The 25,131-nt window shown below is 42.3% G+C and overlaps 1 protein-coding gene across 1 annotated transcript in view; it reads right to left on the minus strand.

Moving 5' to 3' along the window:
• The window catches only part of cdh11 (cadherin 11, type 2, OB-cadherin (osteoblast)), an 85,264-nt gene that overhangs the window by 59,015 nt on the left and 1,118 nt on the right, over nt 1–25,131 (minus strand). The window lies entirely within an intron of this gene.

Consider the following 25,131-nt stretch of genomic DNA (forward strand, 5'->3'; position numbering starts at 1 on the left):
GTATGTAATGTGATGCAGTCTTTTAATTTAGGAAAGGAGACGCAGTCAGCAGGTAGAGGTTATGACCTCTGCTAGAGGACACGCACCACACACACACACACACACTGTAACCTAACATGAAATTGATTTCAAGGTAAAGTAGCAGAACATATGAGGCCTCTGCTGGAGTGTGACTGCTCTGTTGAAGGGAAAAGAGAAAATGTTATTCACTGTTGCTGCGTGACAGACAAAAACAATTTAAGAAGATCATCAATAAACATGATTTTTCTTCAATGATATTACATTTCTCACTGCAAATGATTTCAATAATACTTTGGCTACTTAATGTCAAAATCTCACAAAGAGGAAAACTTCCTCCTCCCGTCCTCAGTCCACTCATTTCTTTAGGCTGGCTGTGAATTCCATCCAGAAGTTAAATATCAGTTCCAGAATTAGCCTTGGCTAAATTGCAACTTTAAATCTAGACTTGGAGACCAACTGCATGTCTTAATTTTTCACCCAGCCTGTATTACTCATTCTGAGAATTGCTGAGGAGTTGACTGAGGTTTTGCATTGCCACAGAGAGAATCTGTCCTCTTCTTGGCAGTAATGACTGAGAGAATCACTTGGAGAAAGCTGAGCAGTGGCAGCAGTAACTGGATCAATGAAGAGACTGCAGTTAGAAAATAGGGGTCGCCGTAATCAATTAGACTCTTAACTGCTGCTAGAATGGTAAAACAACAACCAGTGGTGGATCTCAGAAGCTGTGTCTGCCTCTTCTCCTGAGAACACTTTTCAAACCTTTTTGTCACTTCCTGTCTTTACTTTTCATATTCCCCACCTCAGTCATGCCTTCATAAATTTAACTTTTCGATGCAGCGGGTTGGGATTCAAAGTTGAACATTTTCACTGCCTTCAAATTGAGTCTTTGCAAACAAAGGTGAATCCATTTGCATTCAATCTGTCCTTCACATTTATTCTGCCCTGCTTCCATGTTTTCTCAAACTTGCCATCACAAGGCTGCAGGTCGGGTCCTGACGCTGTCTGTCTCTGCACACAGTCGTTCTGTTTTCTGGCCTGCCTCGATGCTTCACTGCCTGTTAGCCATCTGTAACGTCAATGGAAACATAAAGATGTCCCCATCTGGTGACACAGCAGGTGTTAGGCCACCTTTCTGTAAATTTGTGACCGTGTTTTAAATTTTTGGCGTCAGGTGAGCTGGAAAATGTGATTTGACAGTGATAGGTTTTTTTTTTTTTTTTTTTTTTTTTAAATAATTTGGCATTAATGCAACAAATACACTTGGGACATACACTTTTAAATTTTTACAGATCACAACAAAACATAGGAAATGTTTTCTCATCTCAAATCCTTCTTTTTGACATGAATCAGTTTCTCTCCTGTTCTCTCTTTTTAATCGTTGTATGTGCTGTGCACCGAACCTGGACAGAGTATTTAATGATTTGATGGACAGCAATCACACACACACACACACACACACACACACACACACACACACACACAAGCCTGCGCTCAAACACTTGGCCAGCACTATGAATGGTTTATGTCACAATCTTTGTCAAGCACCACCCACCCATCACAGTATGATACAAACACACACACAAGCCTGCACTCAAGCACTAGGGCAGCACTATAAATGGTTTATGTCACATTTTTTGTCAAGCACCACCCACCTATCATGATAACACACACACACACACACACACACACACACAGACATATACGCACTTGTGTTCACACACGCGCACACACACACTTCCTCAAGCACCAGCCATGGAATTTAAAACCCACTTCAGAATATAGATCTGTGGCATCCCTACAGTATATGTATGTGTGTTTCAATGTGTGTGGGTTTCCAAGAGTGTTTTCGTGTGTTTGTTTCTTTGAGTGAGAGATAAATAGTGAGAAAAGAGAAAATGAGAGAGGGTGTGAGCTGTGATTTGCATGTGCACACATGCCAAATGTAAACTCCCAAATGAGGCTGTAATTGGTTTTAATGTCTTCCCATATGGATTTCACATAAGGACTAATTAATTCATAGTTTTACATCCAAGTACAAGTATTTCCCAGAATGACACACAGTGAGAGTCACAACAGAAAAATCTTTAATTCACTGATCATGAACTTAAAAGCAACAAATCATAATGTAGTCGTCAGCGCTTTAGTTCAGTGACAATACGCCTGTGACAGCAGAAGGTCATCTAAGATAGAGGAAGACAGAGTATAAAGAGCTTAGGAGTGACGTAAAGAGGATTTTATTTTATCTATCACTAGTCAGATGCATCATTTAGATAGAAAGATAAATACTGTAGATGGCGAGAGAGAGAGAGAGGATGGTTGCTTTGCTTGCAGAGACTTGGCTGGTGATAAATAACCCCATCTGCCTGTCATTACTACGAGAGCTACTGGTGCTACACGCACACACAGCAGAATCTGTCACAGATCCCCTATAAACAGCCTCAGGGGATCCAGGGAAAGATAAAGAGAGGAGAGAGAGCGGGAGCAGAGATGCTGGGTGTGTCCTGTGCTGTAGACAAGCATAGAGGGGCTGCGCTACAGAAACGGAAAGCAGAACAAAACACACTGGGAGGGTAAACACCTGTTCACCCACTCGCACATTTTCCGGCAAACCACCTATTTTTTGCGTGTCATTAAACCAAATCTCAAAGGCTCTTTTGTGCTTTTGTTAACTAGTTGTGACATTAGCTGGCTACAGTCTGAATCATTTGTAAAGCCAACAGGCTGTAAGAGACACTGGCGATGCTATTAGCAAGTTACTGGTGGCCTCCAGGATCCCCAATGGCTTGTGTGGAAATACGGCCTTTTGAAATGGAGCCCTTCCAGCAATCGATTGAGGTAAAGTGTTGGATGTTGATTAGAGACATGACCAGAGGTCAAACCAATCTAACTGAGGTTCCAAGCACGTTCACAGCACAACTTGTTCAGGCATTTTCAAGGTGCACAGTGAAATTAAGGGTTTGATTTATTTGTGTCAGTCTGGCCAATTTAGATCAGTTCGGATGGGACAGTGAGGCCAAATCAGGAGATCCTATGCAGAGAAGTTCTGTTTTACAGAATGCATTCATAGTCAAGAATCTCAAACTTCAAAGTGTTCATTTTGTTTTCCACTTTTATCTGATGATCTGATGTGTCGATATTTCATTTGGCAGTATCGCCCCACACCACAAAACGCTGACATCGGCTTAAAAAGTCTTAAATCTCAAACTTAAACAGTAAAATTTCACTTCACAGCATAATGTTTGGTTGTGGTTTAATAAGCCACATCTGAACCCTTCCACTCACTGGGACTTGCAGTATTTGTTGAGGAGACAGGTCTTCAATGTACACCTCTAGAAGAAATTGAGTCCTCCATCTTTTTACTGGTTGCCACACAATTTCCTGGGAAACCTGACGATTGTTATTTGAACTATGTTAGTGTTTGTAGCAACTTGCAGTAATTTAAATCCCCCAAGCTGCACTTTCTTTTACACTGTGGTCTGAAAACCAGACCCGAGGGCAGTTTTTTTTCCACTTTAATCAATCCAACAAGTGAACAGCTTGTAGACTCCACAATAGCGAACAACTGGAGGTCATGCTCAGTGTTCAGACTTTTGTGTAGAGAGACAGACAGACATGCAGGGAAACAGAGTGAGACAGATAAACAGCAAAAAGCAAACCCACCTTACGAAACACAGTTTACCCACTTCTGTCATATTAATCTTGGTGACGTACATTTATCTACCGTCAGAATGTCGTAACCACTTGGGAAAGAGCCTATCAGGGTGCCTATCAGTAATGCTAAAATTATAATAAGTGGGCCACATCGTTAACCTGTTGCTTTGTTTACAACTGTAACAGAGTGTGACGCATGTATGAAAAGAGAAATGGTTAAAGGAAAGAATGGCAGAGAGACGTGGAGTGCCTTCTCCAAGGACACAGTAATGACAGACTCTTGTGTTTCAATGTGACTCAAATCTCCCACTCTCTATCTGAGCCGCCCCAACACACACACAGGCACACACACACACCCCCCACCCTCTCCAATCCCTTTGTGGTGGGTGTACAGAGGCTTTTTGAAACGTTTTATATGTGTGGAACAAGGCTACTTTGTCTGCCTCTGTCGTACTTTCCTGACACACACAGACACTTCTACACACACAAAGACAAAGATAAAGGGAGAGGCATCATTACCTGTGAGCACAAGCCTGTATGATGACATCCATATGCAATACCCAGCCATCCAAAATCCTATCTCTGTCTGCCTTTCTCCTGATCTCTACATCTACATACAGTGCTAATTTATATATTTATATCAAACTCTCTTTTTGGAAAAGTAAAGATGAAGCTTTTGTTCATACAACATCCTCAGATAGAAAAACAAAACCAAGAAGTTTGTGCAGAGTGTCAGTAATTGAATCATGTAGCACTGAAATTCTCAGTCGCTCATTCAATGAAGTGATTAGTTGTTTGACAAGAAATCTTGGTGAACTTACACAAGAACGTAAATTGCCTCAAATGCAGTTCTGCAATTATTTCAACACCTGTGTGAGGTCATACAGTGAGGTCTTTAAAGCTCTTTTCACACATCCATTCTGCATGGCGTCATGTGTGAATGGGAGCTCGGATCGATATTCAGGGAAACAAACCTAGCAACACCTCAGGGAAAATGCCAATACAGCTGCATTGTGTATGAAAGCAGCAACATTGCAGGGACAGGCACTGAAAGGCTTACATCCATCTGGCAAAAGACGCTTTCACTTGGAGCAAGCAAACCTGTCACATGACTCCACTGAGGACGTATCTGAATCTGCAGCTTGTTTATGGTAGCCTTGCCAATGCTTTCAAGCAAGTACGATTTCTGTGGTTGCCATCCACGAGTGCTACATTACCGCCATCTGCTGGACTGTCCCTCGTCCCATCTGTTGCGGCGTTGTCATTGCATGTGTGAAAAAGCACAAGACGGGAATGTTCCTGAATGTAGCTACATGTGTGAATAGTGAAACCACTAGCAGTGCCTGAAAGGTTACCCCATTAATTTACTGAGACCAATATGTGAAAATGGCTTAAATCTACAGCTGGAAAAATATCGACCAGAAAAAGTCTCTTGTTGACTTCAGCATCGAGATGTACCCGACAGGATAACAAAAGTTGTCCTTTTCTGTATTTGTTTGGTAAAACCGAGGCTAAGTGGAAACAACAGTCCACCTCCATTCAAATCAGCATCTCTGTGTGTTGTGATCCAGCCGGAAGTGTCCTGTCCTGATGTGTCACCACACGCTAGGTAAGCAAACACCGAATTAAAATAGGCAGAAAAGACCATTCATATTTAGACACACATTCCCGTGCATTGTAATGCACCGGAGAGCCGCTTGCCTGACATTCAGGAGGTTAAAGTTTGGGGTGAAAAGGTTGAAATGACAGAGGGAGCAGTGTGAGCTGCCACTCACTGTTCAACAGGAACAAACAGCAGACGATGAAAAGACTACCATTTACACCACACTTAGCTTATTTGTTAGCCGTTTACTGTGTGTGTGTGTGTGTGTGTGTGTGTGTGTGTGTGTGTGTGTGTGTGTGTGTGTGTGTGTGTGTGTGCGCATCCTCTAACCTCCTGCTGTGTCTGCCTGTGGGTTCGACACACACACCATTAAAACACTTTTACTGCAGTTGACTGTAGTCTTATGTAAATGAGTGATGTTATAGAGCCTCTCTCCCTCCCTCTCTCTCACACACAAAACACTTTTACTACTTTACTAATACATTGTCTCTGACATCCACCCTCCACTAACATGGAATGGTTAGAAGGTATTACCAACCACTGCCTCCAGAATGATAGCCCTGCCTCCTCTACGACCACCCAGATTACACTGAAAAATCCAGCAAGTTCTGCCCTGATTGGTTAACATGCACTCAGAGAAGAAGAAATGATCTTGAATTACGTGGACTACTTCATATATGAAGTAAACATAGAGGGCAGTGAGCGTATGCATGGATGTTTACTTCAAACAGTTTAAAATAGGAACCTTATGTTCATCTGCAGTTAGTTTGTGGTTTTTGTTTGCATAGATCACCACTGTGAATATCTAATGGAGGCACTCCGATGGTCTCATAAGTGTGGCCACTTGGTTTCTTTCAGAAAATGTCCTGCTGTGGGTAAACATTGAACTTGAACCCACAATATGAAATCAAAGTTGGCTTAATTTGAAAAAAGACATTTGTTAATTAGCTTGTCAATGCATTTGGAAAATTCTGGGAAAGGCTTGCACTGTTCCTCTGCATCCCTTTTGCTAAGTCCTGGCATACATACTGTATATTTGAGGGAATAGAACGGAAATGAGGACAATGCTAAAGAGTGGTGTTTCTTGCCATATGTACAGATTTAGCATTTGATAAACAGGTTAGTGCCTGAGATGGCAAGGTGATGGTGAATATTATACTGTGTATTGTACTACGTGGGCCAACAAACATGCCTACAAATGAATAAAGTGCTCCTTGCACTTATTGTGGAGGCCATCAAGTATTTAATGATTTCCAATTTCATCTTCAAAATCCTGTATTTTGGGGAAAAAGAAAGAAATCTTTTCTTACTCTGAAAGTATTTATTTTAATTTTCTGCAAAACAAATAACAAGACAATAACAAAAGATTGTCACTTTTTTCTGACACATGCGTCACAGCATACTCAGTCTAAAAGGGGGTTTGTGGAGATGTAAGAGAAATGAAGAGGAGTAGGAGAATCTGAGCCTGAATGAGGGAAGGCAGAAAGGAGGAAAAAAAAAAAAAGCAAGATAATATGTGAAATTTGAGACACAGTGGTGGAGAATAAACCCAGACTTTGCTTAGCATATCCAACCAATCAAGAACGCCAGAAATAGCTCGGCCCTTTTGCCAAAACCACACACAAGCTCGTGCACACTGAGGAACTGGGGGCCACAGCCATGGAAAACTCATCAAATTAAGGAGTCAGAGAAGGCCAAAAAATACATCTGCAGAGAAGGAAAGAAAGAAGCCGAAATGGCATCCCCTCGAAGCAGGTAGATTTAGTGTGTGTGTGATTGCTGTCAGACTAGGTTTGTTTCAACAGAGCTGTTCACAGCTGGGGAACTGGCATCACACACACATACATGCAAAGATGTCCCCACTGCAAAGAACAAGCACGGCCAGCACCGCTAGAATTCCCAGTCCTTGTTCTCCTCTTGCTTCATTTCTTCTTTCTATTCTTTGCCTTCCCTATCATCCATTTCTGTACCCTTCTTTCCTCATTTCGCCTCAGTTTTTGTTCCTCTTTCCTCCTCTTCCCCTTCTCATTTTTTTTTCCATATTTAGTGAACAGAGAGGCCTACCAAATGCTGACTACTATTATACTACAGATGAAGCTTTGACTAAAGCTGCAATACTCCTATACATTATTTTAGATAGATATAATCTAAGTCTAATCTTTGAGTTTCCAGAGGTGGAAACAACCTTCCTAGTCACAACCCAGTCATTTATTCCAGGCTTCACTTATTCTTGTTGGCTGAAAATGTGCCTCATCAAGAACTAATAAAGCGTTTCAGGTCCCCCCCGTCTTCTCCCACCTGTACTCACCCTAATATGCTCTTATCTAGCAGCTGAATAGCTTTTCTACTTCACTGCTTTGCTCTCATTTCTCTCCTGCGGCTCTGACTCTTGCACTTCTTGCTGCTGCATGCTGCTGATGTTTGTAATCTAGGAATTTTACCATATTCGGCTGTTGCTATAAAAGTGTCGGATGCATGTGTAGAAGGTAAGTGCGCACACTTCGGACAAGAGATCATTTTCAGGGCATTCAGCAAGACGTGTAGTCTATCTGGTGGTAGAAAAGCTGTGATAGCCTGTCCGCCTTTCTCTGGAGTGTTTACAGTTCACGGCACCTGTGTTAATGGCAAGATAGGGAGGCAGGTATAGAGGCTTTGACTGTATTGACAGATTGTGATTAAAGATTGTGTGTGTGTGTTGAGGCCATGCCAGTGACCTGAATTATACAGCTCTGTTGGTCTGTCTGATTCAGTCTCTGTCAGTCTGCTTATCTTCCTGCTGTCTGTCTCTGTGTCTGTCGTCTGTCCGTTTGTGTCTGTGCCTTCAGGCTGCCATCTTTTATTGTTCTGGACAGATAAAGAGATTGGGTCGCATTGAAAAGAGGCCTACAAAATCACACACACACACACAAGCAGGCGCACACACACACACACACACACACAATCAGATGGTTCTTCGGATGAAAGGGTCATTGTGGCAGCGCAGCTACAAATCCTGGCAGCACTCAACAGCTAAAACACGCACGTACACACACATGCGCACACGCACACCACAAAATTCTTGTTGGACAAAACGCTCCTTGTCTTAAAACCTGAGAGCCTGACCCGTCTAAATACACACACACACTGCCCTGCACACATGCACAGGGACTCATAAAGGTGGATTACCCTCATTTACAAATGTATGGCTTTGTGACTGAGCCATTAGCAAAACTAGCAGGAGCAGAACCTTATGAATTATTCAGCACCTCCTTAAGGGTTAAAACAGGCGGAAAATATGCTTGTTAAGATCTCAAAGACCAGACAAAATACACTTTTAAAGAGGAAAGAAGCGACAAAATACAGCAGAAAACAGGAGAAAGGGAAGGAATGCTTCTTAGAAGTTTCAGAAGTATTAAATATAAAAGGTTTCTTCCATCAATCAAGTAAAATGAGTAATTACAAAATATGCAGTTGTACACAAGTACAAATTGAAACACATTGAAGAGAAATTGACAAAATAGGAATATTTTCTGCTCCAGAAGTTTTAGCAATGTTGCTGACGAAACACCATGAATTATTCAGAGCCCCCTTACAAGTGAAAACAGGCAGAAAATACACTTGTTAAGAGTTTTTGAAATAATAAAGCACTTTTCTTGAGATTTAAAGAACACAAAAAGCCATTATTCTCAGATGTAATGACAAACATTTATAGAAAACAATGACTAACCCAACGCCTCACTGACACTTAAAACATTTACAACATGTGTTTCTGTGTGGTTAAAAGAGAAGATGAAAATGTTCTAACTTTTTCTTTGAATGAGTACGATTTACATGCCACAGAAAGAAAATATACTTCATGAGTGTCGCCTCCGAGCAGACACATGAATGAGCTGAAGAAATGACACTTCCCTTCCATAAAGAGTGCAGATCAGAAATCCTGATGATTACATGACTCAGTGGCCTTGGATAGCGAGGTGAATCAATCAAAAGCAAATCTCTCCTCTGACTCCTTCCCTGCTTGTCTTGCTTTGGCCTCTCCCCACCTCTTCCCTCCATCTGTCCTTCTCCCTCCTCTTTCCATCCCCATCTAGCTCCTCTGTTTTTTCTCTCCATCCCTCTCTTCCTCAAACCTTCGATCTTTCGTTCTGTATCCATCCAAGCGTACATAAGTGAGTGTGGCAGGCCTGGTTTGTGTGTCTTTGTGCATCACTGCTTTAGACTAACAAACCCCCACCCGATACCCTCCTTTCTCTCTTTCTCACTCACACACACACACACACACACACACTCAAACATACAAATTCAAAAGGCCGAACTTTTCGAGAGTCATGCCAGATGTTCCAGGCTTCGTATTCATGCAGCAACATCCTCTCCTCCTTGTTTTTCTTCCCTGTCTTTTTTTTTTGGCTATTTTCTCCTACTTCCTCCTTTTTCTCTCTCATCTGGCCTTTTATGAATTTCCTTCTCTATTTTTATAGAACCTCCTCTCCCTCATCTCACAGTTTCCTTTATTGCTTTTTAAAACATCTCTTTTTTCTCCTTATGTATTCCCCTTCCATTTTGCACCATTGTACTCTTTGTGTCACTTGCGTCCCCCACGCTCCCCGACGCTCCCCCACAGCCTTGATTTGTTTGGATGCTCGTACAGCGTCTTCCCTTCCATTCCTTTCCTTCCCTTTCTCTCTCTCCTTTCTTCTCCCTATCCCCTCCCGGTCCCTTTACTGGAAATGCAGTTTGATATTCTGTACTTCTAGTTCATTCACTTTCGGCTCAATCAGCTCAAAACATTTAAAGTAACAGTAGCTGTTTGCTATTGAAGGCATATTCATTCTCAATTATTCCCTAATAATCTGGATATGGCAGATGTGCCCGTGCTTTTTAAGATCTTCATCCTTCCTTTTTCCACTCGACTCCATGTCTCCTCCTTTATACTCATTTATTCTCATTCTTTGGGTCTTTCTTGATTTAACTGACTTTAGTCTGTATTGATACAGCCTCCACATCTTTCCTGCATCATTTCTCTCTTTCTTGAATTGGATGGCATGTTTCTTTATTTTAACCATCTGCATCCCTATTCCCTCCTTTCTCCCTCATTTCCTCTCCTTTTTTGCATCATTTCTTGCTTTCCTTCCCTTTAAAGTCCCCCACATCCTCCTCCTCCCTCCCTGTCATTCTCTCTGAGGCCTATTGATTCTCTACTGGGGCCTTTTTTTCTACTCTCTCAGCTGTCAGAAGGAGATGGGATCTTCTGATGTCCCCAACCATGATAAACAAATTCTATGTCTCCCACAAACTCTTTGGACTAAAGAGCACAAACCCACAAATACTTAAATGCAAAACAGATGGGAGGCAGAAAAGATGATGAGAAAAGAGAGAGAGGAGACTGATTTGCACACCTATTCATTTTTAACGTCTCTTGGGGTTGCAAGCTGAGGCTATGCTTTGTTATGGCACTAGTCTTTATTTATATCTCTAAATCCCTTTCTTTCTCTATTTTTGCAGGCACTGGTTTTGGTGTAGTTATATTTCCTGTCATCCTCCCATCCATTCAAAAGCCAATCCCTGCTTCCCTTCCTTTTTCTGTGCAGCCATCCCTCCAATCTCCATCGTACATTTTGCATCCTGCAGACTGCCTTTCTTTCCATTCTCCATTTTATCCCTCCATCCAGCCACACTTGCTCCCCAGTCTATTCATGCTCCCAGTCTGTCCTCACCACCAGCCTCCATCCATTCGTCTGTCCCACCTTCTCTCCCACCCTCCCTCCTTTCATTCCCGTATTGATCTTACTGTCCATAATATGTCATGGTGATTGGCAGCTACTAATTGGCTTAATCCCACCCCCGGGGTCTCGTAGCTCTTTGGCTGATCTGTATACAGCTGTCCTATTGTCCAGCAGCTGACACCATGACCCATGGGAGCCAGTCAGGGAGCGAGAAAGAAGAGGTGGTGTGATAGAGACAGACGGATGCATAGATTTGCAAGACACATTTATTTTCATTGAAATAACTTATTCTAATGAACACATTCAAGTTGAAAAGTATTATATGAACAAGTAAACTTCAAGAAAAAGCAACATTTTTTTTTAAGAAATCTTGGTCAGCCTACCTTTTACAACACACAAATCATCAATATGCTATTAGCACTTTCAACATGTTTGCATGTATTATCTGTCATCAGGTAACTTTAAAGCATTTTGTGTATTCCTAAAACATGGCAGCAAACGGCTAAAATGATGGTCACGGTAGGGTGCACAGTGAGGTAGACATATGTCAGAGTCAGAGTCCTCTGTACACTGGGAGCAGGTTTTCATCAAATGGTTTGATAGATGACTCTCTGGCTAAAAGGTCAACACTTCTCTCCCTGAAATATACTGTATGTGCATCAACAACCATGTGTCCACTCAGAGTGTCCTTGAGACAGTGTGTCGCTGAGGTTGAGATGGAAAAGAGAAAGAAGGAGGGAGACAGTTGCCCAAGAGGCGAAAGAAGCAGCCCTAAGCAGACCCAGATTAGCTTTGCTCTATTGAGGAGGCAAGGGGCAGAACACAGGGTCTTAGTGGATGCCAGTAAGCCTTTAAAGACCATCCTCCAGCCTGGGATATACACCCTCACATCCCATTTATCCAGTAACTGACACACACCGTTTACATTGACATTAGCCCATGGAGACCTTACAGGCTGAACATTCAGGCTCTAAGGCAGGTCATGATCTGTTCACCTCAAAGTCATTAGTGCTTTAATAGCTTTGAATCAGTTTTTATTCATAATGATAAAGTGCTATAATGGGTTTGATTTCCAAGCACTATGTGCATCATCAAATGCTTCATTTCCGTGTGAGTAAAGGCCTCAGGATAGGTAATAACTTCATTCATATTTAATTGCGAGTTCGTCTCATGTCAGCTGCTCAGTGTTGGACAAGTTAAAATGGAATACAATATAAAATTAGGAAATTCAAAAGAAGGAGACAAATGCTTTGTTTTTGTGGTTGCACATCACACACACACAAGAAGGCAGAATATGTTTTGCATTGTGATTAGATTCCAGATGGATTTGACCTTTGATCCTGTTGTTAATAAACCAAATACAACACTTCACGGAATGCCTGGGGGGCTTCATTTCAATGTGGTATTGACCTGTGTGTGACATTTGTACTTGCTGGGATTGGCGTGACAATATGTGCAATTTTACGCAAATATATTGACAACCTTTCAATTAAACAGTGTAGCTTAATGAGTTTTATCATTAAAAGTAACCGTTACTCTTTTCTCAAATGGTTAATAAATGATTTTGAATTAAACATTACAAAGGTGAATGAGTTTTGGTGAGTTGATGGGAGCAGGGGCGTGCGCGCAGAGGCAAGAAGGAGGAATTGATCAGTGATGTTGCGGACCATTACACTTACCATGCATGTGTAATGACCCTAATTACCCCTCTGAATTGCCCTCTCCCACCCCTCACCCGCGAACCAACGACAAGCTCTCGACTCAATGACAAACTGGAGGACACAAGGGTCATTGTGCCAAAACATCCCCCCCTGTAAAATGATTCCCTCTGCTCGCTCCCTCCATTCTCATTTCCCTCCCCTTTTTCTGTTCCCCCCTCATTCCGGTCCAAACCAACTCATGGACGTGCTGGATACTTGATAATAACCCCCCTTCCTCCAATCCTACATGGTTGTTGAGGCCAAATCCGCTACCTTCTTTCTCCAGGTTGAAACAGAGAGCCCTTTGTTGTTCTGAGCTGCAATCACATACCTCAAAAAGCATGCACTGTTGATTCTCAAACTCCCCCGAACCAAAGACCCTCATGTGAATCCATACTGTATCTCAACAGAGCTGAAATAGTACTTTGTTTTGCCAAATGTCCCCCAAAAATAATGCATGTTTGTGTGTGGATGAATTCCATGTAGTAAAAAAGTATTTGCCCCCTTTTTTTGTACATTTGATTGACCAAATGTACTTACAAATCTGTGTAACTACCAGTAGTTAGCAGACAAACATGTATTTTGATATTGGATCAAGATAAGCACAAAATAAGAAAAAAGTTACCGTGATGATCACAAAACCTGCAGTAAAGACACTTTCAAGACAAAACAGTGAAATCTGTTCTTCTCTGCTCACTGCAAGTTGCCTGGAATAAACCACCAAATCAGACAAATGCTGTATCTGAAGGATAAATAGAAAGTGGAAATCCTATTAAATGAGCAGAGTTTTTCTCTCCTCCAAATGTCACAGCAAGATATTTCCTTTGATATATTTCTTTTCATCTCGAGAGTGAAACCCGGTGACATGCAACTCTTATTGCTCTAAACTGCTCTTAAAGATTGGTGCATTGCCTTGCTGAATAAAATATTAGCATGCTCTGTGAATAAAACATCAGGACTATTTTCTCATAGAAAAAAGGTCAGAACAGCTGTCTAGACATGTAGTGATGTATTTACCCCTGTGTGCGCACACACGCACTCATGCTCAGACACACACAAACGCATGCACCTTTGTATGCCTTCATACCTTTGTAATACAGTATATTTGTAAGGGCTTTCCACAGATTAGATCCACTTCACAAGCTCCCAATCCACTCTGTATCCTTCACCTCCAAACCTAAACTCAACCCAATGCTTCATCTGGCTTTAAAAAAAAAAGGAAAAAAAAAAAAAGTTTAATTCCAAGAGAAAACCTTGGCTGCTCTTTGGAGGAAATTCCAGGTCTTTCTATGGTTGTGGAGCCACCTGGTCCTCATAAAGATAAGAGCACAAGGCAATATGCATGATTAAACTCTCTCTCTCTCTCTCTCTCACACACACACACACACACACACACACACACACACACACACACACACACACACACACACACACACACACACACACACACACACAGAGCCCAGGGTGACCATGCATATCACACCTTTAGGTGAGACGGACACATGCAGACAGATTGCCTGAAACAACTTTTTTTTGTTGTTTTGGCGATGCTCATGCTCAGGTGCATGGGGATGTGCACACTCATGCACAGACTCACAGACTACGCAGTGACCTTGCTTGGTCAGCTTTCACACTTGTATGTGAAAACACCCACGTGCACATTGTGTGCACACACACACACACACACACACACACACACACACACACACACACACACACACACACCGTGACCTCGTTTGTTCAACCTTGCCAGTAGAATATAAACAGTGTTGATGGCACTTGCTTTCATAACATCACAATAAAAATAAACGTGGCTGTGACAAATTTGATGTCACTTCACATAAACATTGAAAACACATACAATGTATGAAAATGGCTCAAAGCAACTGCTGCTTCCATGGATTTAAAAATAACTCTAACTGGATTATCTGGGTTATTATTGTATACATATCAAATTAACTACAGTGACAACCACTGCCATTTTATAGTCCACTAAAAACATATTCATTTACCAACATGCCCTTATACCCAAATGACCTAAATAAGTCGAGCGCAAGTGACGCCCAGAACAACAACAACATATGACATTTGACAGTTGAAGAGAACCAGCGACGGGCATATTGCACCTTTGTCCTTACGTGGGGATCCAGGGTGAAAGTCCTGTGTTTAACCATCCATCCAACCCACCTTCCTCCATATGTAGGCTTTCTTGCTCTTCATACTTCATTGCCTGACTTGACATACTACAGTTTATGGGTCTATGGGTATGTGGGTGAGGATGTGCTGCCATATGCAGTATTGTAATCACTAGTGAAACTAGTGAAATATAATGGACATGGCTTTGTTCATGTTAGTTAAAACACTACAAACTGAAAATTTCAGTAATATTGACTGGAATAGGATGTGCTTGACATCACATCTTGAAGTGAAAGTGAAGAGGAATTGCCTTAACACTGAGTCACACACTTATCAAGGTTAAATGGGGAGTTTCTTATTATATTCCATACATGGATTAATGCCAATGTGAAGAAAAGTGTCAGCGACTGGGTTTGCCTTGTTTCAGTTCTTCCACCTCTCCCTATGTATAGCTATGGCCTTCTATTGTGAAGTAACAATTAGCCAGTCCTAGAGGAGGCTATATCTGTCGTTCACTGCTTCCCCGGTCACTGAAAAGGTCAATGCAGTCACAGCTGCAACTGTATCTGTATCGGTGATGACAACAGACAGAGAATGAGAAATGGAGACTTTGAAGAAGGAGAGATGCTGATAAAAGATGAAGAAGAGAGAAACAAGCAGATACACCAACAAAATGTACAGGACAGATAAAAATATATAAAAAAGAAAAGCACGAGAGAGAGAGAGAGAGAGAGCGAGGTCTCTGTAAGTGCTGTTCTATAAGTCTCTGAGTCACGGTTAGGGATTAAGGCATAGAGCGAGCAAAGAAATATACTGGAGTCAAGCCGTTCACATGGAAAAAAGTGAAATTAATACTGTCCAACGAAGAAGCAGCAGTCACATTCAATCATATTACACCATTATAAGTGTCATGGTCAGTGAAGCACAGCTAGAGAGAGACAGAGGGAGAGGAAGGAAGAGGTTTCAGAAGCACAGAAAAAAGGAGGAAAGATGCAAAATGGGAGTGAGAGTGATAACAGGGAGAGAGACAGGAGAGTGAAAACATAAAGACACACACATGAACAGAAAGAGACAGAGGGAGCAAAATGGAAGAGGTTATTATGGTAAAGAGGTCAACCTTGCCGTAATGCTCTGTCTTGTAGAAAAGAAAACAGGCCTTTTGTGTGTGAATTATGTGTGTGTCAGAGTGCACTGCTGTCTCTATTTCTCTCTGTGTATGTGCATGTGGTTGAGCCATCATCTGCCGATATGCCATCACATCAGAGCATGTAGAATGTGCTTTTCTGTTTGTGTGTTTAGTGTAGGGCTAAAACAGCATTTATGTCATCTCAAGGCCTCGTCTGTGGCAACAGAATATGTGAAAGTACACAGAAGACAAAAACCCTCGCCCCTTTTACACAGCCTCTTCAAAGCGGAAATGTTATGCCGTTATTCCACCTTGCCGTTCTGGATATAAGGTATGAACAAGGAATGTGGAGGAATTGTTGTTCTGCCTTTAAGCTGACAGTGGAGGTAGTAACAGATCTGAATCGACGTCTGGGTAGAAAGAGTGCGCTGGCATGCACGGGTGAGACCTTTTGGATGACATGTTATGCGTGTGACCAACCACCAGGGATTTAAAAAGCAGCTAGCAGCAGTTAGCAGCTAACTCGAAGATGGAGAGGAGGCACTGAAAATGTCTGTGAATTCAAGAGACAGCAAGGTCCAGGATCCCCTTACCTTCGAGAAAAGGCAGAGATCAAGATATCATGATAAATAATTGTTACCGCCATGTTGTCCCATTCTGATTGTTTAGAAAGCGCTGCCCGACCCATGTTGAACGTCACCCGACATGCCTCTTTTGCTGCTGGGGTGTCGCCATGCTATCTTAAATCACACACTGGGGTTGCATTATGCTGCCATTTTTTCTTTCGGTGTAAAAAAGCAAACCCAGTGTCATGAATAGTCATTGTGGCAGTATTGCAGGATCTCCTGGGTTTAAGAGCACACCTTTATATTTATAGAGCTGAAGGAATAAGGACCCTGTTCACACAAGCGGTTTTTGAGTGGCTCATTAGCAAACTTACTTAATATGTGATGAAAATTTCGTCGAAATTTAGTCAACATTATATTCAGTGATAATGCAGAAATCTGGCGTATACAATATTTACTGAATTAGACAAACTATATCAGTCGTGAGTAACTGTTCTCTTCATCCGCAGCAGTTAGGATAAATACAGGAGAGAAGGGGAGAAAGCGATGAAGGGTGAGGCATACTGAAGAGGACAGGTGGAGGGAAATAGTAAGAGGGAGGAGGAATGAGAAGAGAGGATAGAGGCGAGAAGGGAGGAAGGAGAGGAGGAGAGAGGAAGAGACGGGAGAGGATGAAAACTACTAGATAAGTCCCAGTGTGATCAAAGCATTACTCTGACATCAAGAGCAGGCCTTGCCAGCATGCTGACTTGTTCATGCTAGAGAAGCACATACACATTTTGAAACATTAACGTATGTGTGACTAAGAAGCCTCTTCTCATATTTATCCAAGTGATACTGATATGCACAGAGAGATGGACTATATTTCTAAAGCAATACACATTTCAAGTCTTTATGGTTTGGATCTGATCATCTCACAGCTTTTCATACATGGACAAAGACATGGATTCTGATTGTCTGTGCCTAGTGACTTTCATTTGCGTTAAACACAGGTAATCATGGGTAGAAATCTCATTGTCTAACACCCACTCCTATCATACTACAATGCAGGAAGAAGAAAGAGCTTGGACTCGTCTCAGTCACACTGACAGAACCTGCTCCATACAACAACAGACGCGACAAAACCATTCTCTTGCTTGAAAAATTGGTTGCCATGACTCTATTTTTCTGACATTTCTCAAAATAGCACAACCTACAAAATGATTTTAACGGTAAATCAGTCTGAATGTTGAGCCATAACTCTTCTGTCATCATTGAAGGGAATACAGAAAACAATGAAGGCTCTTTCTTTCGCAACTAGGAAGCACAATGGAAAGCTACAGATGCTGTAGACAATGTCGTAATGTAGTTATTAAAATAAAGCGGAGACATTCAATGTGGCGATTAAGCCACTTATTTCCAGTGAGAAAGTTTCTATAAATAGGTGCCGGAGCCCCTCCTCTCATCACGACATTGGATACCACACATCATAACAATTTGTCGTGCATTCTGCCTTCAAGCTGTATCTTAAAGATGTTCATTATGCAGCTATTTCTGTCCTCTGTGTGTCATTCAGTTTAATTCCTGACTTTCTTGTTCTTCGAAACTGTTGCAAAACAAGGGGAAAATGTGTTGGAGGGACTTATGACAAATGTTCTCGGCTAGACGGAGGTCACAGTTCGATGGTTTTTAAACCGGTGAGCCACCTGGACGCCACTTTTTTAGCTAAACTATCTATCAGTCTTTTCATCTGCTTGTCTCTTCATCCACCCCCATGTTGCAGAGTCCTCTATGTAACCCTGCTCATAATCAGATAAGCTCTATGCAGCATTTGCCATTTTGGCTGACCACTAAGACTGCGTGTGTGTTTGTGTGTGTGTGTGTGTGTGTGTGTGTGTGTGTGTGTGTGTGTGTGTGTGTGTGTGTGTGTGTGTGTGTTTCTTACTTTCGACCTTATGATGGGTTGTTTAGTGTGTGGTTTCAGCATCACTGTGTGTGTCTGTGTCAGCACGTGTGTTGCAAAAAAAGTTCTGTTTCCAGGTGAGGTGACACACCTGTTTGGAGCCGGTCTGTCAGCCGCTAACATGGACAGAATACACAAACACACGCACTCACACTGTATGAATACACAAACATAAATGCACACACACACACACACACACACACCGTAGCCTGAGGCAATAGTTGTCTGTCCATCGAGTTCACCTTTACAAATGTGTTCCATCAGCAAAATTAACTCGCTACAATTAACATAACCATGTTAATTATGGTAATCAACAGCGCACCGTCTGCAAACACACACTCAAACCTCAGTGTGTGAGTTTCACATACAGGCAAGCTGAGCGGAGAGAAGTGATGGCGGGAGAGATCGATGGGTGGAGGTGACAGAGAGACAAAGAGAAACAGATGACAGAGGATAGTTGATGATGAATAAACCATGCATGCATTTTATTAAATTAATGATTTGAATGATATTTGAAAAAAAAAAATGAAATAAGAAATTAATCAGCAATGAAAATAAGTGCAGAATTGGTTGCAGAAAACAGGGAAGAGGATGAGAGGAGAAGGACAGTATAAAGTGAGACAGGAGAGACAGCTGTGAATGGCCGCTTCGCTGGTGGCTCCAAAGAGAACGAACGCACACACATGCACACACACACACTGTTAATTATTATTCTGAATAATGAGAAGCAAACGACTCATTAAATCTCTCCTTGACCTGCACGCTGAAACCAGCCCCTCTTTCCTTCTTCCTTTCTTTCTCACTGACTCTTACTGGACTTCATACAAAATCTGTCAAACCAGAAGCCTTTCAGCTGTGAATTATTAATTGGCTTCAACACAAACGCCAAAAAAAATTCACTGACCCCAATCTGGAGCAATTTAGTACCGAACCAATGGAAGAATGCAATGAAAACCTCTTGAAATTCATAAGTGAGATGAACTTTGGTTTCGACCATCATCCTGTACCCCTTTTCTCTCTCCCTCACTGCTGTTCAGTGTCTCTCCCTGCTGGGTAATGTCTACCAAAGCAAAAAAACACAGTTAAAATTGGCCATGAAACAAACAACCTTGCTTTTCTTTCTCTCATGTGACTGGTGGAATGAGACCACAAACCACCTGACTGCACCTAACAACTGTCACAGAAAACAAATTACTCTGGATTACGTGGATGTGCTCTCTCTAACGCGCGCGCACACACACACACACACACACACACACACACACACACACACACACACACATCAAATCTACAGAATATATACACCCGCAAAAACACATTGGCATTACATTTGCTTTGACATACAGCGTTGCATTCATGTAAAAGAACACACACATATATATTCTGCACATCCACACAAAAACACAAGGTGCTCTGATCAATATCGCTCTCTATCTGAAGTAATCAATTCTCATTCTAGTCCGATCAATATCCCCGTCAACACTGCATTCTGATCATCAATAGTGAAATCAATGAAATCGCCCATTAATCCTGAATTAACATTGATCCAGATTCCTCCGTTATCACAATTACAGCACAGCCTCATCGTCTGGCAGTGAATCCTCACAGGCTGTTCTCCTCTCTCCAATGTATGGGAGAAAAGGTCACACACACACAAACTGAAGAGCAGCTACTCCTGGTGAATAACTGACAACGCTTAAATATTGATAAAAGGCAACACATTTGGGCTGCAGCTTCTGGCATTATGTTCCCAGGATGAGAGGTGATAAAAAGCAAATGAGTCGACATTTAATTGATGCTGGAGTGTTTCTGTACTGCCACGTGCGTTTCTAAATTGCTCTAAGTGGTGTCCTTGTTGTTTGCTGGTTTTATTTGTGGCGCTGTCTTCCTGTCTCCAAGTCCTTATTTGCATCCATCCAGTTAATGCTTGCGCTACTTAAATGACTTCAGTGTGACTTTCCTCATCAAATAATGAGAGCACGGAACATATTCATGAATTACTGGTTTGTTTCTGTGCCCAAAACTGAAAAGCATTTTCCAGCTTACTGACTTCAGTTTGATGTTTAATTTATTCTCCCCCCACCCCCCCGTCCTTTTCAGGTTTAGAAGGATTGGATTAAATCCCAGCATGCATTTGGTTCAAGGCTAAGAAACACCCTCAAAAAAACTGAAAACAGATTGACAATTATTTGCTTTGAGGCCTCATGAGATGGCTCACATTAAACAAAATGTTGTCTGACAAACTTTATCTTTCAACCCAAACTAGGGTTAAAGTTGACTCCGTTTTGAGCTTTTGAAAGTTCAAAAAAAATGGAAAATATGATGTTTTCACAAAGTTAGTGGACTAAATGACTAAAATTTGGTCTAAAATGGCAATGATTGTAATTCTTAAAACCTTTTTTGTCATGTGTTTGACTTGTGAGTAATTCATCTTCTCCAGTTTGTGTACTATAACATTCATGCAGCTAGAATGTAAAGCAGTGGAGGACTAAGTGAAACCACATGAGCACAACCCCCCTTGAGAAACATACAAGCTCCATGCTTAAAGGCCAAGGAAACTAAACCCAGGACATTATACTGCCAGGAAACTGTGTCAACAACAGCACACCACCTGTGCTGTCTCTGTCTCCTCACATGCACCAATACCCAGGAAATCATTTCCCCACCCACCGCACCCGGCCTTAAATGCAGACAAATCAGCCACTGTCTTTTTTTCTCTTGAGGGCACGTAAAGAGATTAGAGGTCAAAAACACTAATTACTGACTCCGTCATTTAATCTGGTTGAGGCCGGAGATTAGAGTTATAATCCCATCGCACTGCTACAGGAAATTATAAATCTGTAACATCTACCTGGCTTCCCATTATGTTTGCCCTGCATAGACAAGGAGAAGACGTGAGAGGACATGGAGACAAAGATGAAGAGCTGGAGGACAATGGTGGAGAGCAGGAAGGGTGTGCAACATAAAAAAAAAATTAAAGGGGGAGAGAGAAGAGGAAGTTTAACCAGTTGCCTTTTAAAGTGACTCTGCCTTCTGTCGAACTTGTGGACCCAGAGACCGGGGGAAAGCAAAACAAGGAAGTGCAGAGAGAAACCAACTCGGTTCTCCCTGAAAACCCCCTCCTCTTTACTGCTGTCCCCCTGTTCTCTCTCACTCCCCCTCTCTCTCGCTCTCTGGGAGGTAATGTGAATCTGAAGGTAACAGAAGCCAGTCACAGTGGACATGCTTATCCAGACAGACTCGACTGTGTGTGTGTGTGTGTGTGTGTGTGTGTGTGTGTGTGTGTGTGTGTGTGTGTGTGTGTGTGTGTGTGTGTGTGTCGGGGAGTGCAGATTGAATCCTGCATCCCTGGGGAGCCTAACTACCTCTCCATCTCTCTGACTAGCCCTCTCAGAGATGGGGAGGGAGATTTGGAAAGAATTAGAAAGAAAGAACAGACAGGAAAAAAAAGAGAGAACAGAGCAGAGCTGCCGTGGCTGCAGCGAAGCCCAACAGCTCCCTCTGTTGTCACCTAGGAAAGGTCTGGTACCTCTCTCACCCCCCTCTTTACTTCTGTCTTCCTTTTGAATTCTGTCTCCTCAGCTTCAACAGCACCGTCTGTTTCTCTTTCCAACATCTCTTTTCTCCTCTTTCCCACTTTCAAAGAAACTAGTTTACGATGCCACGACTTGTGAGAATCAGCAGCTGGCGCCTAATTAAATATAAATATAACGATTACAGTGTAATAAATTAATCCCTCTATCTCTTTGCCTCCCTGGTGAGCTACGTCAGCAGTGTTTGGAGTCATTTGGCTTTAAACTCATTCCAGTGGGGGAGGTTTTAGTTTTATTCTTTCTTCAAAATTCAGTCCTGCACATTTCAAAAATGTGGAAAAATCGACAGTAAAACAAGGTGGCTCGCAGCCAAAGTCAGACTTCTGAGTGAAAACCATGACATAAGCATATTGAATGAATGTTTGATGTAAATTCTAACCCTCATCCGCATATGTTGTTTGTTTTATTTGCAAAGTTAATAAATGTAAAGAATTAAGTTACTGTGGAAAAAGATGAAAACAGAGAAATGTAAAATAATTGTGGGTTTGTAACAATTAACCTGATGGGAGTCACGTGACCTTTTCCAAACAGATCAGGTGCCTGAAGTCCCGACAAACACAAAGTCCTCTGTAACCTTGATTAGAGTGTGTACCTTCACTTGAATGCAACAGCATTCACTGGCCTGGTTGTGTCTTTTCTAACATTGATTAAGGAACATACATATTTGCAGGTTTAATTTTGTCTCTACAAACTACAGGGAACACATTCTGCCGTGAAGCAGAATATCACCAGTGCCAGGTCCTGAAACTGCTCTGACGAAGCCAACAAATCTGACGACATTTCTGTGTCAGTTTCTGTGCCTTTTCTTGGCTGAACATCAGTGAAAAATCTGATACCTCACCCACCCCACTTTCATCTGTCACCCAAGCCAGGCTTCTGTATACGACTCAACCTAAATAGCACAAAGATGCATTGGTACAAGAGAATTCTGTGTTTTTGTACTGCTTTTAAGGTAATCACTTTCCCATAAAACCTCACTTTGCCTGAGCTGAAAAGGGAGCTATGTTCGTTCCTGAGATGGGTAAGTGAAGACAAGCAGTTTCTGGCTGCAGGTCTCATTTCAGCTCAGACAGCAGTGGCTCTCATAGAAGAGTGAGACGAAATACACTGCTGATAGAAGTCATGCTGCCCTCCTCTCCTCCCCTGCCTCCTCCTCCTCCTCATGTTCTAGGAGTCATGCTCTCTTTCTTCCTTGCTCCTCCAAACGCCCGTCCGGTTGTTTCTCCTCTTGTCTCCTCTGCCCCCACTCATTTCCTCTCCGGCTACTCTTTCCTGCCTCTTGATCCTCTCCACTATTCACTCTGAATTACTATGTGACTCAAGTACTGTAGCTAGAAGAATTAATTAGAGAATTAAGCAAACAACCGAAAGCACAAATGGGGCGATACTGTGGTGCTATTTACAAAATCCCCATTTGTGGAGCCACAGTGAGAAGGCTCTGATGTTAAGCTTAGTCTTAGAGCGAATTCAAGAAGCAGCGATTCAACACGAGGAAAATTAAGGACATTCTTTTCTTGTGATGTGTCTTTTAAATAGCCACTGAACCACAATGTAAACTCACACAACCAAAAAAGAAAAAATGGGGAATTCTGCTTTTCTTCTCTGCAGTGCTGACTGGTCTGTAGGCCAATTAGCAAAATTCAGGGGGCGAAAATAAACAGTTAAGTGCTGTCTGAAAAGTAACCACGTAGTACGTAAATGTGGAGGAAAACCACAACGACAGTGTTGCAACACTGGAAACTAAAGGGAGACAAAAAAAAAAGCTTCTTGCCTGTGAGAATGTAACTCAAGAAGTTACAAACCCGCTTTTCTATTTAACAAACTGGAGCTTGCACCTCTCAAGGATCTCTCTGTGTGCATATTTCTTTCCATTGTTGACTGCAAAACACAAAAAAACAAAAAGGCACTGCAAGAAACAGCACTGCAAACCAGCCAAGCCTGGCTGGTAAGAACCCCCTGTCGAATATAACACAACAACAGCAAATGATTTTCTCAATGGCTCCCACAAGACTGAAGAGTACAGAGAGGGTGCGGAGAGATGGAGAGACAGAGGAGGAAGGAGAGGAAGAGGAGTGGGAGAAAGAGATGGAAGATGAAACGTGAAGGGGGAGAGAGAGAGGGGGAGACATTTCTTAGCGCAACAGTGTGGGAGACAGAAGGAGGGAGAGGTGGAGAGTGAGAGAGATTATTGCTTGCTTGAGAGCGGCAATCTTGAGCGGTGCCATGAATACCAAAGACTGCACAGCCCGACAGTCAACGCCTCTCTCTCTCTCTCTCTCTCTCTGCTCCCCCATTGAAAACGCAGCGGAATTGCAGCTGCCCAAATTATACACCGATAACTCACTTACTCTCCGTCGCAAACGACTCACCAGTAGCTCAGTACTCAATCCATCCGCAATTATTCATAACAGACTGCCGCACTCAGAGACTCAACCAGCAAGGACACGTTTTCAGAAGATTTCAGTAGATGTCTGTGCAACAATTTAGAAAAAAATGATCTAATGTGGCCCTACAGGGGCGATAAGCCAAACGCACGGACCTAATTGAGTGCAGAATGAGTCTAAACGAGCCTCCGGGCAAGTGAGCTGTATGCAATTTTTATGCAGTTTCACCGGCGCTGGCGCACACGGAAAGGACGCAGCTCTGGTCGTATTCAGATGGCTTCACCGTATGGACTCTTAAGGGATTCACATATTAACATCTTAATTTCACAAAGCGATAATGAACCCCGCGAAGAGCAGCCTCTGTGGAAATGAGAAAACGACGTAAGACCGAGAAAGAAAGGAAAAAAGAGAAAAGAAAGAGATTGTGGTTGTTCATTTAAACTGTAAAAAGACACTTTACTGCCTGAACGGAAGGTGGGTGAAAGCGCTTTCTGGGAGAGGTGGGCCGATATGCCAAATAAATGCAGATATAGCTGCCACTCCAAAAAGTAACCACTGTTTCTCTTTTGAATGACATAATTATTTGCTTTAGAGGATGGTGGGATACGGCCGTACACACACACACAGAGCGACACGCCAATCTTGTGTTGACGGTGATCCAAAGAAAAGTTGTGCGTCGCCGTTACGCGGAGGCGCCGGGAGACACC

Source organism: Chelmon rostratus, chromosome 11 (assembly GCF_017976325.1).
Source record: "Chelmon rostratus isolate fCheRos1 chromosome 11, fCheRos1.pri, whole genome shotgun sequence".
Lineage (NCBI taxonomy): Eukaryota > Metazoa > Chordata > Actinopteri > Chaetodontiformes > Chaetodontidae > Chelmon > Chelmon rostratus.